This window comes from Mugil cephalus, chromosome 22 (assembly GCF_022458985.1).
Source record: "Mugil cephalus isolate CIBA_MC_2020 chromosome 22, CIBA_Mcephalus_1.1, whole genome shotgun sequence".
NCBI lineage: Eukaryota > Metazoa > Chordata > Actinopteri > Mugiliformes > Mugilidae > Mugil > Mugil cephalus.
Genome location: NC_061791.1, coordinates 5,317,346 through 5,332,382, shown reverse-complemented (window position 1 = coordinate 5,332,382; position 15,037 = coordinate 5,317,346). Strand labels below are relative to the sequence as shown.

The 15,037-nt window shown below is 43.1% G+C and overlaps 1 protein-coding gene across 2 annotated transcripts in view; it reads right to left on the bottom strand.

Annotated features, from left to right (window-relative positions):
* sema3c (sema domain, immunoglobulin domain (Ig), short basic domain, secreted, (semaphorin) 3C) overlaps positions 1 to 3,419 on the bottom strand; it is a 39,066-nt gene extending 35,647 nt beyond the window's left edge. Inside the window, exon 1 of one of the 2 annotated variants that reach the window (XM_047575287.1) lies at positions 3,208 to 3,419. The gene's annotated coding sequence lies outside the window, so the exon portion shown is untranslated. The remainder of the gene's footprint in view (positions 1 to 3,207) is intronic. The other variant, XM_047575288.1, reaches the window with a different exon arrangement.
* Positions 3,420 to 15,037: the final 11,618 nt, after the last annotated feature.

Genomic DNA, 15,037 nt, shown 5'->3' with positions numbered 1-15,037 from the left:
GGGTGCAAGCTCCTGCAATGCAAAACTCCTCCTGACCACTCAAATTCACTGCTACACCTCTCGTGTTGTAGGAAACCACATTGCACTGGTTAAAAAAAAAAAAAAAAGACCCATTCATGTGCAAAGAAGGAAATAATGTTTTTACATGAGGCTTGATCTCTTGTCTCATGGCTTATAGATGTGCAATAAAATATTGAAGGCTCAGGGATAAGAAAGCTGCGTGATTGCTATGAAATTTTTAGTTTGGGGACCGGTGCAGACCAATACGTGTGCGCGCGGTGGAGTGAAGCCACGATGGATATACGGCCGAAGTGGAATTCTACCGTTCAGGTGCCTAAGGATAACATATGGTAAACTGCGCAGGAGTGAGACCTCTTTGGCTGCACTTGAGAGAAATAAAGCAGCGTGGGGCTTAACCGGGCGGCCCCAGCCGCTGTACTGCAGCCCCTGCTCCTGCTGCATCATCCATCCACACCCTCACACACACACACACACACACACACACACACACACATGCACACACACACACGCCCTCCCACCGGAGCCTCCCCTCAGCCCAGGCATCCTCCGCAGCTTTACAATTGTCCCGAATTGTCCTGCTCTCACGTCTGTCCACATCCTTAAAGCTCTTTTTGATCTTCGCTTTGGTTTACTTGTTCAGATATTCATCCCAGGGCAGTGGAAGTGAATACAGCTGTTCTGGGGGGGACAACAAAGTCAAGCCTTTGTTCGCGCAAATCAACGTCGCATGCAAAGTCTTTCAAGTGCCTGAATATTGACCATGAAATGGCACACGTCAACACTTTAACGGCAGAAGATCAAAAATTTAAGCTTGTCTACTTCCAATGGAGAGTAATTATGGAAAAACACCACTGACACATGCACGAGTCCTTTCTCTTGTGCCACATCAATGGTAATCTGAGATTGATGTCTTTGTTTTTTAGGCTACAATCTTTCATATTGGAAAAATGTAGTCATCTGGAGCTACTTTTTACGGACATGTTCAGGGTTCGGGGCGGTAGGACGGCATTGCCTCACAGCAAAAAGGTTCAGAACAGTTTTATCTGAGTGTCCGGGCTTCTTCCCGCATGCCAAATACTTAAATTTAATATATTTGATGGTTCTAAATTGGATGTAGGCGTGCATGTGAGTTTGCATGTGTCTTTCAGAATGTCTAGGGTGTATCCTGACAGCTGGGATAGCCCCCACACAGCCCTCTAATGGATAAGCAGTGATAGATAATGCCCGAGACTGGAAATTCATAGAACCCAAGTTACATTCATAACCCTTCTTTCTTGGCCACTGTCTCTTTTGCTCTTCAACTCTGGCAAACAATCATGCTGGCTGACATAAAATGCATCACTGCCAGTGCACCAGCGTGAGAATGTTGACGCAGAGAGCAGGTTTTAAAACTCAGATATACAGAGATTTACTTTAAATACTCACAGTGAGCCCTAGCCCGACCAAGACTCCACTGCTAACCTTATTTATTTTCTTCTCTGCTGCTCCTGGTATTTTCACCAGGTCAAATATCTGACTTTTTTTTTCTTAATTAACTCCAGTCACACAGCAGTCAAGTCAACGTCAGGTCTCAGAATTGTGTAGCTGCCCTTTAATTATGGTTAAAGCCTTTCTGTAAGTACAGCGCTCTGGGAAAAATGTCTTTGGTACAAATTAGTTCCATTGTAACCCGCTGAGGTCTGCGGATTATCCTCAATAATGGGAAAAAACAGGAAAAAAAACATTGCTAACCACAATCTTTATCATCCTTTGACCCCAAATTTATCCAATATTCCCATATTTATAGCCTGCTTATCATTACGGCCCATCCCTGAGACATGTGTAGATGTGTGGTGGGAGTCGGAATTAGGGTTGAGATACCAGACCATTGAGCTGTTGAACATCCACACCTACCACTCCCTGCCTGCTCAGAGAGATGGCGATGTGTGGCGTGGACACGTTGGTCTCACAGCTGCTAAACTCATCGCAAAAAGGAGTCAGCCTCCCAAGCATTCAGTGGCAACCCACAAGGTTGGGGGCTTGGACACTCTGCTCCGCCGCACTAAACGCACAAATGAGCACCTGGAGCAATTAAATGCTGCAAAAAAGGTTTCCAAGCACAGTTTGTTGCCATGAACCAAATAACAGTAAATACGCCAATTAATTTTTTGTTGAGCTCTTCAGCCCAGAAATTCCACAGCCAGGAATCTCTGCGACAGCAATTAAATGTCTCTCTCCACAAAGGAGGTCAGTGGAGTGGAGTGCGCGGAGAGTTGGATTTCCACTGGGGTGTAATGATAATTGTGTTTATTGTGCTCATTCCTTGGCGGACAGCCTAATGAATTTTCCATCTCGCCGATTCAAAGGCGCTGCTCAAAAGCTAATATTGATGAAAAGTGCGTAGCTGCGCAAGCATATCGTAAATTTTTTCCAAACTGGTTCTGGGACTGCCGGGTGACGCTGATCTTTTACACACACACAGGGCACAACTTAACTATACTGGATGAATTCTGGATCTATTATTTACCTTGTTTCTTTTTTTGTTTTTTGTTTTTCTCAGGCTGCAGAGAAAGAAAATTAAAATTTCAATAGTAAACAAGTTGCCCCGTGTCCCGGCTCTAGCGGGATGGTGTGTGTTCATACCACACCCTGTCATTCAGTTGTCAGCAGCTCTATTACAACCACACGTTGCCTGAAACACATGACAAGCATGCGTCGCCCAGAGTGTGTATTTCAGCTACTAAAACTTTACACCGGCCTATTAGATTAAATAACATTTTATGAGTTAGAGCTGTATCTACAGTATCAAACTATGTAGCTGCCTTAAACCCCTTTAGATCAACATATATCAGATTCATCAGAATGTTTTTTACTGGATTTAAAGTAAATCTCCCAAAGCTCGAGAGGAAATACAGCGTGACACCACAGTCTGATGCAATAACACACATGATTTAGAAGAACTGATTTGGCAGACTCTACTACACTCAGGCTGAGTTTCCAGCTAATTTTTTTTTGTTGTTGTTTAACCGATTCTCACTCGCGGGACTCTGCACCTGTTCGCCTGTTCCCACCAACCCCTTATTCCGCATCCACCGAGAGATCTCCCGCACCACAGGAAAAGTACTGTATAGTTGCAGCAGCAGCAGGTAAATCCTCAAACGCTCAGATCCAGGATCATAGCAGACAGACCCCTCTTCCAGGACTCACCTTCCTGTGCAGGTCCCAGTTGAAAGAAAAAAAAAGAAAGAAAAAAAAAAGCAGGTACCAAAACCAGACCTGGGTTTTATTTATCCTTTTAGGAAACCACCTTGTTTCCAGTCTTCTTCCCGTGACACCAAAAGGGGGGAAAAAATGCTGCTATTCCATCTAAGTGCTCACAGATCAGGCTTGACTGAGAGAGGAGAGGAGAGAAGGAGGAGAAGACAGAGCTGGTGTCCTATTACACACTCCCCACTGAAGCCCCCCTCCTCCTTCTCCTCCTCCTCCTCCTCCTCCTCCTCACCCCTCCCTTCCCCGATGGTCCTCCCTCCCTCTGTTAACTAGACAGCAAACAGATCACTTTAACATGTACAGCTCCAAAGATCAGAGCGGCGGGCGACTCTTACCTCACACAGCGAGAGGGTGAAGCCCCGAAAGGTCAAACGCATTCATGACTAATTTAATCTGTGCATGATCTGGTAGCCGGTCTAAAAATATTTGCCTTCCGTGTTGCGATCTATTTTTATGGGCCCATTAAGATTTTGACAATAATGAAATGGCTTGTTTGGATCTGGTGGAACAATTTTAACAGAGTGCAACTAACAACATTTGCAGTTGAGTTTCTCACCAAAACTGCTAATGAGGTATATGAGGAGGGCTCATAATTTTTTTCATATTCATGCATAAATGTCTGTTGCAGGTTTTGGGGTGTACTACTGATTATTTGTGGAAAAAGCTGCAACTCTGCTTAAGGCTACATTAATGCTAACATTGTCTTGACAAGCGGATGTCTGCAGAATCTCACTTGAAAAGGTTTCAAAGATTTCTTGTTTCTGACCAATCATGTTTGAGTGAGGTTTGGATCTTGGGGTCTTGCTACCAGTAGCCGTCAGCTGTCGTCGGTCACCAGTCTGTCGCAGGGCTAACGTAGAAAGACGGGTAGAAAGAAAGAGGACCTAGAGAGAACCCACGCAGTAACAGGGAGAACATGCAAACTCCACACAAAAAGCCCCCAGATGGATTCCAACCTGGACTATCTTGCTGTGAGGTATCGGTGCTAGCCACCACACCGCTGTGCCACCCAGCGCTACCCCCAACTCAATTTTTTTTAATTCTAAAAATCAGTCGTAGAACTGAAATCCATCCAACTTATCAGACAGACGTGCACTGTGGTCCTGACACATTTGGTACATTAGCCAGATGAGCTAGCTCCATAGCACAGAGCCCGTCAAATGTCCGGCTGAGCCTAGAACAGATTTACTCAGCAGGCGAGAACCAGTCTGACACTAGCAATTATCTGTTGTCTGCTACATGCATGAAAGCAGATAGTGACCGACACACTGAACGGGAAGTCTCGGAGCAGATATCTACTTATCTGTTACCGGTTTATGTGCTAGCTACACTGGAAGGCCCAAAACTGTTTTTTAGCTCAGGGGTGATCAAATCATCATTTTAATCACTTTAATTCAGTACTCCAAATGCTTCCTTTTGTTTAAATGCAAAGAATTACAAGTAAATTCTAAAAATGTTCACATTTAGTAAAATAATTTCAAGACTCCCTTTGGGCGAAACAGTTTGCTGTGCTAGCATACTAGCATTAGCTATCTGAAAGTATAGCAGGGACGGATAGGAATGCTAGTAAGTTTTTTGGTTCTAAACTAAAGTACAACTAAATGTGATCTGGTAATGGTACAACGGGGAAAACCAATGGTAACCCCGAAGGAACTTATAATTTACAGCTCAGAAGCTGTTGAAAAAATTCCACTTAAAGTCACAGATGTGAACTTTATGGCGTCACGATAAAAAACTAGGAAATACCCCAAAATTTCCACCTCGAGCAGATACAAAGGCAAAAGTAGCCATCCCCTGAGCTAGGCTGCAGTCTTTGGCTGCGAGTTATTTATTTTCCCTTAGCTGATGCATTCTTTAAACCACTACATTCTGCTATAAAGTAGTAGCCCGCTTTGGGGGCGTCATGCCACAGAAGTGATAAATGTCATCATTAGAATAGATAGTAAAGTAATAATGCGGGACATTCGTCATCCAGCACAGTGAGCCATTAAAAGACATGTGGATATACTTTTGGAGAGTGAAACGTCTTCTGTTTCAAACCATATGCGAATCCCATTTTTTGACAGACTGACCGTCAACACACTAATACAATGTTTTGTAGTTTTGTGGCTCTAGCATCAGGCTTCTGATTTCATTTCCTTATTAAACTCCAGAGAAATATAACACCTCATACTTGCAGGTATGAAACACGATGCGAAGGATTTTTACACTTTTCTTATATTTCTGAAAAATCTCGAGCTTGTTGCTAAAAAATCACAGCACAGGAAAGAGAGAGAACGCGTGATCTCAAATGAAAGTGAGAAGTAAAACAAGGGGAGGAAAGAGGGGCTCTCTGGTGGCTCAGACAGGAGGAAATAATTAGCCCTCTCCTTGACAATGGAGCTTGATTTACACTTGTGCAATTAAAGTGTCAGGACGGCCCACCGGAGCGACGCAGGCTTCCATTGGTCCGTGAAGACGCGATCGCGCGGCCCTCATAGGTGGAGAAGAATAGAAAGAGATGGGTGAGAGCAAAATTGAGACGAGCCGTATCCTTTACAATCCCCCACGACAGGAGCCGCGGCAGTAAATTAACTTAATGAGAGTGGTGAGCCAAAGAGAGGACGAGGAACACCACACAGGTGTTTGACGTGATGCGTGATTGCAGGGGACGACGTCTTACGGTAAGTGATCGTAAAAGAGATCAATGTTTTGTTTATTTTGGGTGTATTAAATAAAAAAGAACAAGGTTTGTCTCTGCGTGCTCGAACAGCATCCAATTTGCAGGTGGAAAAGATGGCGGCGTGTGTTGAGCCTCTGCACAAAAACAACCTGTCCCTTGTCAGCTCTGCAGATGTAGCACATTTGTCACGCCGCCGCTGGTCAATGGAGGCCCTCCCATGATGCACAGACATGTGTGCATTTGATGCGCCTGTCGAGTCAAACACTAACACACTAATATCACACTTGCTGCAATATTCTTTCCTGTTACGTACTAACACAAGAAGCACTCGTGAACCAATATATTTTCTTAGAAACTTTTCTGCACAAAATTGGGACATTTTTTCCAATATGTGACATATTTTCTCTGAAATGCATTTGTTAAAAATGTAATTTACAATAATAATATAATTCTCAGTTGTACAGAATTAGGGCAACTGAAATAAAAATTGTAGTTAGAACAAATTAATTATTATTAATTATTTTTTTCTGTTTAACCTCAGAATTCTGATATTAAAATTCATTTGCTCTAACAACATTTTGTTTTTTTTGGCAGTGGCCCTAATCCTCTTCTGTACTGTTGCACATAAAAAATTGAAAAATACTAGTAAAGAGAAAAATAGGTGTAAGATAGATACAAAAAAAGACAAATAATATACAAAATAAAATAAACAGAACAAAATACATACGTACAAACCTACAAGAAATAGAAACAGAAGATACGTATATAATATACATTATATACGTAGGAAGAATAAATGAAAAGATGTAATATTATAGATAGTACTTAAAAGTATGAGATGCCTTCTAGACATTTGAAAACCTTAAGATGATCGACTTTTTCACCCCTTTTTAATTCCACAAAAACAAATTTAATTCCACTCCACTTTTGTCAAAAACAAAAAACAGAAATGATATTGTGCAACTATTTTCCATTTCCAACTCCAAGCCACAGGATGTATTTCCACAAAGGCCCATTCTCTGACAGTATCTCAGTGTCTTTTCCGTCATTCTCTCCAGCATTCTCCAAACTCATCCGTGAACAAAGCCTTCATTAAACTTGTATAACGACAGCGATTCTTCAAATATCAAGAAGAGAAACAGCTGTAATGTCTGATTAAGCCTTTTACTGATGCGTTTGCTTCACACGCTTTTTTTTTTTTTTGCCTATAAAACCAGATTATTTTCCCTCAGTGGGGCAGCTGCTCTGAGTTTACATACGTTCCGTCCATCTGTGCAGCCGTAGCGTGCTCACGGCCGACGCTTCTGTGCTGCGGTGAAAGTTAAACGAAAACAAAAGGCCGAGACGTGAATAATGGGATCGCTAATTAGCTGCCAGCCACCAAAGGGCAGATCTGCTAAATGCAAAACAGCGCTAGGCAGCGGCCTTCGCGTTCGGCGGCTCGCTATGAGAGATTAATCAAGAAGTTTCACCCACCCGTGCTAAAAGAAGTGAGGAACTCTGCCAAAGTCACGCTCCGTGTCAAAGCTGCACCCCTCTCTCTCTCTCAAGCCGTCAGCTGGTGTCCATATTTTATTTTCTCCAGGCTATAAGGGGAGTCTGGAGTATGACTTTCCCCATCAGAGGGTAATTTCCATAATGGAAGGACATCGGCGGTGAATGATCTCACGCTGCAGATGAAACAGAAGGTCCGGCGCGGGGAGGAAGCGAGAGGCGATAAAGAAAGGTGAAGAAGTGACGATGAGCTAAAGAGGCTAAAGACGGTTGGTGAGGTCATTGAAGTGAGTCGATGATCCACTCATCCCGAATTATCGGGAATCTATCCACACGGTGTCACCCCAGTTTTGGAACAGTAATAATTGAAGAAAAGATGAATCATAGTGCTGCACAGTGTTACTACACCTATTACACATAACATTATTATTGTTGTGACTCATCAGAGAATGGACTCGGGTCTTCTGAGGGTGTCCTGTGGTGTCTGGAAACAAAATGCTGTGCAGTGGGAGCCTTTTGGTCCGTTTGGGATCTAGTGAATTTGGAAGCTAGGTCTAGTTGTTCTTCTTGTGTCATTGCTATGGGGTGGGGGTTCCTGGTCTGGTCTAGGTGGGTGCTACACGTCTAAGTAACATTCACACAAATGCCAGGTTCATAAATTTCCCAGCAGAGCAGTGAATTGTCATAAGATGCTTAGACCTTTCGATCATTGTAATGTTGTGGCTGAAGGGTGTAGACTCCCTATAACAATCCAGTTGATTGATGATGCACTGACAGAAGCTAGAACCCTAAGACAAAAGGTTGTCAGGTTAGGTTTTTGTTAAAAACTTTACTACCTTTCCTTCTATTCGTATTTACACATTTTACAGCGTTCAATAACGCAAGATGTTCTGGGTTAGGGCCAAGGACAGGGGTGGGGTGTCCTTCACCAATGAGATTACACAACAAAAACACAAAAGTGACGGGATGTAGCATTGATTTTCACGTTGCTAACCACATTAGATGACACCAGGGTGAGTAGAAGTGCAACTGCCAGCTCATTTTGAACTGGAATATTAGTGGATGTAAACAGCTCAGCGTGCATATTGTTAGAATAAGAACGTATAAACAGTCTTTGCTAGCACATGGCAGAACATTGTATATTCATTGGTGCATGTTTATGTGAACATACATTTTAACCATGCGGACGAGAACAAACAATTATCTGTGATATTTTCCATAGCTGGGGCCCATCTGTCCTTGTTTTACCTGACACACTATGCTGGTAATTTCTCGAGTGTGTCTCCTCTCCCATCTCCGCACATCATTTCCTGTCCTCCACACTTCCATCTCGGTGGGTGGGGGAAGCAACAAATCACATTAAAAGTTCTCTACTCGAGGCATTAACTTCCACATGGGAACTAATAGAATCTGGAGGTGATTTATCCCTCTCCCCGCTTCTTCTCGTAGCTGCCGTGCATGTGCATATGATACTCCAGAGTTCCAGAGTAGATGGAGCTTAAGCTTGAAATCTTAATAGATTTTATAGTTAACATTAGGCGCCGCTTTATTAGCCTAATAAACCTAATTAACCTACACATTAAGTAACCGCTGTTAGTGCAGTTGTGGTTTTCAGTTGGGGTTTTAACAGACTCAATTTGAATTTACAGTATGTGTTTACTAGCATCCTTCTGATCTTCTATTACGGACAGAGTAATGCTGTGAGTCATATTTATCTGTCTTCAGGGATCCACAAGACTGTTTCCAAAAGATTGCATCCCACTTCTTGAATTTTGGTTTCGCCTAAATTGGCTTCCAAGAAAGAAAAACATTTTCCCCACACTGTACCACATCTGTTCATTCCAAGATTGGAGTCCTGCCGTTTACGCAGGGAAATTATTCAAAACTCAAGATGCCAATATTTCACGTTTGAATCACCTGAAAGAAAAAAAAAAGTCTTGATATCTCAGGTGATGTTACATTAATTTGCCCCAGGTGTTCTTCATATTGGCTGAATCTAATGCAGTGATTTGCTCAGTCTTTGGCTAAATTAAAAGCCAGCAGCATGAGGCACAATTTGAAACATGTAACAGCAGCTTTTCGTCATATTGGCTTCCCATGAGGTTGGACTGCATTCAAGTCAATTTCAGACCACAGACCTAAGTAGCAGGGATTGTTTTAGGAAACCAATGGTGTTAAGCGCTGGTAGAACAGTGTTACATTCATATTTGGCTCATAGTCTGGATGAGGCTGATTGTTTTGGGTTTAGACGCTATGAAACAATCCAGCACATGAGAGTCAGAGTTTGGAACGAGTGGTTGGACTCGGGTGGGTGACAGCTGCTGGGAGGGGAGTCCTGGAAGCCGATCCGGGAATAATGGAGCTGCTGGAGAGCGGTGAGGTTGTAAGAATGATAGGTTTGCCACCGGGCTGGGGATACACAGGCGGCAGTGCCAGTGCAGAGGAGGTGGCCAAAGAAATTGGGATTTTGGCAGGTTGATAGCTTTGGAAACTGTTCAGGTGGTGGAGTATTAGTGTTTGATACCTAGTGAGACAGTCTCTGAAATAACAAGGAGTCTCAAAATGAGGACTGAGTGCAGAGAGGCGTGATAAGCAGAAGGAAAAGTCCCCAGTGAAAGCCAAGACGAAATTTGGGCCAAGGAATATGAGACAATGACCTTGTTGTCAAGACCTGAAGAAGCTTGGAGATCATGTGGGCCGCATATGTTGAGGAAGACGCATTTAGCAGCAGCAGCAGCAGTCTGTAGAGGAGAGTGGCTGCTAAAAGGTTGAGACGAGAGGTGAGAGTATAGTGTACGGCTGAGTGAAGAGGACGGGGGGTAGCTTCAGATGGGTTGGAAAGAAGGTGAGGTCAGCGTGGATTAAAGAAGAAAGGAAAAGGGCAGGGTTCACGGGGAGTGCAGTGCAACAAGAGGTTACCAAATTGCTGCCAAAGGATGGAAAAGAGGAATGAAACAACATGTATGAAACATCTTGGCAATTTGATTGAACTACAGTCTTGAAGCCAGGTTTGAAGAAAATATCTAGTATACCTTAGGTTTAAAGGTCAATAACGTCAACTTTCAACACCTGGAACTTAAAAACTCTTGATTCCCGGAGATTTATGGAGCACTGGGTGCATGGTCACACGGTTAGGTACTTGCTTCCATATCATCACTTAATCTAGACTTGAAATAAATGTGCAGTGTCACAGATTGTTGCGCATCAGCGTCTCCAGCAGTGGGAGAGCAGCTGTCCTTAAGCGTAACAGTCACGCATGGTTCTGGCTATTTACGGCACCTCTAGGAGCGATCTATCATGTGAACCTGTAAATCATCATTTGGGGTGATGTCACAGAGATTACTTAACACGTAAAACATGATCAGCCATTCATAGAACTCATTAAACTAGAGCTTCGCTAGTCAGGACAACAAGAAAATATCACTGGCATGGGACAAGAGCTTGAGTCCGGATAAAATGCGCAGCTAAGAACAAGCAAGAGGGAATGGCAAGATCAACTGAGGTCAATGGGCGGGCAATAGTCCAAACAGGAAAAACGTAAGCAAAGGTTGAAAAGCTGCAGAGCACACAGGACGATTTGGCGGGAAATGAGTGAAAGATGGCCAATATAAATACCTAAAGAGCTGACAGTGGAAATGAGACAAGGTGAAAGAGAGGATGGGAAGTCCAGTGACTGAAAAGGAAAGGCTGGGGTTTTGGCAGAGAAGGTGGAGGTGACAGAACTTGACGTGATAAGAGAATTTGACCAAAACTGCCTGGCACTGTTTTACAAAGCCATCTTAACTCTTCAACAAGACCAGTTAGTATTCCAGCAGACTGGGAGAAATAAGGTTTAGGAACAACTCAAAACACATGAAGAGCAGCTTGAGGTGTTGACCTGGATCCCAAACGGATCAAGTGTCTGTGGGATGAATATGGGAGTAGATCAAAACTCTGCTCTGTTTTTGAGCTGCTCGCAGCCCTGGAGCTTTTGCAATTACACAGCCTAAAAGGCAGGTACATCAACGGCATCGTGTAAATGAACAGGTCGAGGCGGCATTCATGTTCACATCGAAGCCCAAGTCGATTGCCAGTTCATTCAAGCCGCGTCGAAAAATGTGCTGCCTGATTGGTGTATAAATGAACATTTGTGAAATCCAAGACCTCGTCCAAGCTGAAGACAAGGAAGAACCGTAGCTAGAGTAACTACGAGTACGGTGGAGCCTATTATGTCTTGGTCGGTCAGGAAATAATGACATTAAACCAGCCAACACGCAAGAAAGGGTTGATAAAAACGTACCAAGGAACTGAGGACCTGTAGAGTGTAAATATAAGTCCCATAAATAATGGGGAGACAAATAATGTTCCACACTGTAGCTTTAACCACTTGAGTTCTGAATGAAGGTCTTCCGCCTTTTAGTGCGTACTGTAGCCGCCCTCACAAGCTGCATGCAGAATGCATACAATTGGGACCCACTCATCTTCACAACATTGTCACTTGAAAAATATTCTGCAAAAGTGTTGCAGTTCTGTAGCACCAAATTTAAATAGCGTTGACAAAATGGTGCAACACATTTAACAAGAAATCTGAGATGATGATGATGATGATGATGATGATGATGATGATGATGATTCAGCCCTTTCTCTGGATTTTGGGTCAAAATAAACAGAAAAAAATGCTGATTCTCACACTGTAAAATGAGAAGACTGCTGTAAAACATCACGGTACTTTGGGCATTCTGTGTCTGGAAACTGTTTTTTGTGGCATGATGGTGGGTATCAGAGAGCTTTCAGTGTTTCTAAAACACATTACAAATTACTCCATATTTCGTGTCTTAAAAGTGGCGGGACATGCTCATGACTTAAAAAAAAACTACATGGATTAGACATGTGTCTGGCAAGTCACTTTATGTTATGTATGTGTAAAAGTGGAATGTGGGGTTATCTCCCAATCTGTGAACTTCCCTGTATTTTTCCGTGCTCTTCATCGTGAAAGGCTGCCATTCAGCGTGCAAACACACAGCCACTCAGCAGATGCTATCAGCTAAATAGGTTATTATAATGATGAACATGCCAGCGAGACAAAGCCAGACTTGAAGGCCGCGTAGCATTGAGACGGTACGCACAAGCCACTTCCACCTATCCATCTTCATTCTCGTTCAACCTCGTAATCACGGAGGCAGATCCATTTTTGGCCTGTCAGCCACAGTTCATTAACTTGCCACAGCAGTTTCCGTCTCGTTGCTGCGCCTTCTGCTGCGTTTTATTGAATTTCATCGCTCATTTCCCTCAACTGTCACTCTGTCCATCTTCCTCGTTTTTTACTCCACAGCCTGCAACTGCAAATTCTTTGGGATGTGTTGCACATGCTTGGGAAACTTAATGACGGCTAAGCTAATACGTATGCAAAAACACAAATGAAAGAAATTAGGCATTGGGAGAAGTTTTTCCTCATTAGCTGATTTCATATCCGCTCATGCCAGGAACTTGTTGGTTTAACCTCTCAAATCAACAGTGTGGCTGATTGAGGAGGTAAATACAAACTTTGATAAGATCTGCAGCGATTGCTTTGAGTAGTAAACACCCTCAGCTACGGATACTGATGTGATACAACATACCAATTGGAGAAAATCTTCTAAAGACTGTGGCAACAAGCGCATTCCACCCCACAGTCATTTATCATAATTTATGACTTTAGAAGATTAGGATGGAGACAGACATGGAAAAAAAAAACCTGCTTGAGGGAGCGCTAATATTTGTTATCTGTTCCATCTGAATTCCTGTAATTTGACTGTCACTGTGGATGCCTGCTGTGACTTCAGATGAAAGTTAAGCCCCTGCACAGGAATTTCAATCAGGTAGAGAGGGGGGAGCTGTTTTTCTTCTCGACCCTCTCGGAGGAACAAGGTCACTCAATAGTTGCCATTGTGTCCACCGTGCTCGACGGTAATATATATTCCGCGGGCATCCCGGGCTTTGAGAAGATCATGTCGGCGTCAATTCTTAGCAGCCGTGATTGTCCGATTGAGCCTTCATTAATGGTCAGGGGTCAGCTGTCTATCGCCGACCCCGGTGTCAATCACAGCTTGACCCCTGTGACCGAGTCATGAAACAGAGAAGATGCAGATTTTCTGCTGCCGGTGCAAGAAGACCTTCCACAAGTCAGTGCCTGTCAGTGGTGTGAATGGTTTTAATCAAAAGTGTACAAACACGACTGGAAGCACAAAGCGTCCCGGTGAACCTTGAAACCCTGCTCGGCTTATTTAGCATAGCACTTTTGCAATTGCAGCATTTGCACTGACACTAACGTTCAGCTAGGCATAGTATAAATAGTCAGAAGTCAAAAGTTAGAATAAAAAAATCTAATTATTTCAGTTAAGATTATGTGATTTCAAGAGTGTCCTAGAGGGACAGGAACATGGAGCTAGCAAAACAACCCTTTGTTCAAATAAGTGGTGAAAAAGATGAATGAAAGTTGAATCTATGTGAGCAGCGCAGTCATCTTCTTCTACTCAATAAATTCAGATAGATTCACATGTGATGGGTGTCCAGTCCAGAGATGGGACCGAGCATCATTGTTTTTCTAGTCACTAGTAAGTTTTAAGTCTTTATCTTCAGGTTCTGAGTCAAGACCTAATGTTTTGGACTTGACTCAACTCTGTTCTGTTCTTATTTATGTTTTGATAAGGTAATCACATATATTTTATGTTAAGTAGAAGATCTAAAAGAATGGTAAAACGTCCAAACATGGCTCTTACCCTACCCACAATCCACAATATAACAGCTAGGGTAAAGCAAGAGTTACTTGCTTGTAATCCTGCATCCACAGTTTTTGCTGCTTTTTTTGTAGTCCGCAGCCAAATTCTCAAGTGACATCTCATCAGGCCATTTATCAAAGTCTAATTACCTTAACTAACGTGGTCATGTCAGCCAGAGGTAAGAAGACTTAACTGAAGCTAAATGAAGACTTGTTTCTCTCCCTGGTATGCCTAAGAGCAGCTGATGAACTTTTTCTGTTCCGTAGTCTGCTGTTATGGAAAACTCTAAGAAATGTAACATGTATACAGGTTTTAAGCAAAAGTGCACTAGCGCCATCCATCTTTACAATATAAACAACTGAAGTTCCCTCAAAGGCCCATTTTTACTATCGTTTTAAACACAAACGGACAGCTAAATGGGACACTTCGCTGCGATCGTGGCTTTGTTTGAAGTGTGAAGATGAATGTGGCATTTGTGCATCAAGAAGAAGAAGCCATTTAAACCATCTCTTGCGGTATCTTATCAAAGGTTATTCAGGATTTTTCCAAGTACAAGGGTTAGTTCTGTCAGCCCCGGTGAGGATAAAACTCAAAAGGATATACAACCTCATTAGGGAAAAAGCCGGGGTCTCTCTAGAAGCACATGGCTCGACTGTCATCAATTTATCCACGTCAGCAGATTGGTCGGATTCACAGAAGCCGAAGCCCCCCCACACGCTACCTGCATCATGAACAGATGTGCCAGGAGCCGCAGCCCCTGATCCAGCAAACGCATGAAGAATGGCTGAATTTCACCAAAGGCTAAAGGCCAAGTCGTATCCCTTACCCGACCCTGGCATTAGACACAGATGCATGATGTCAGTTCCCATGTGTT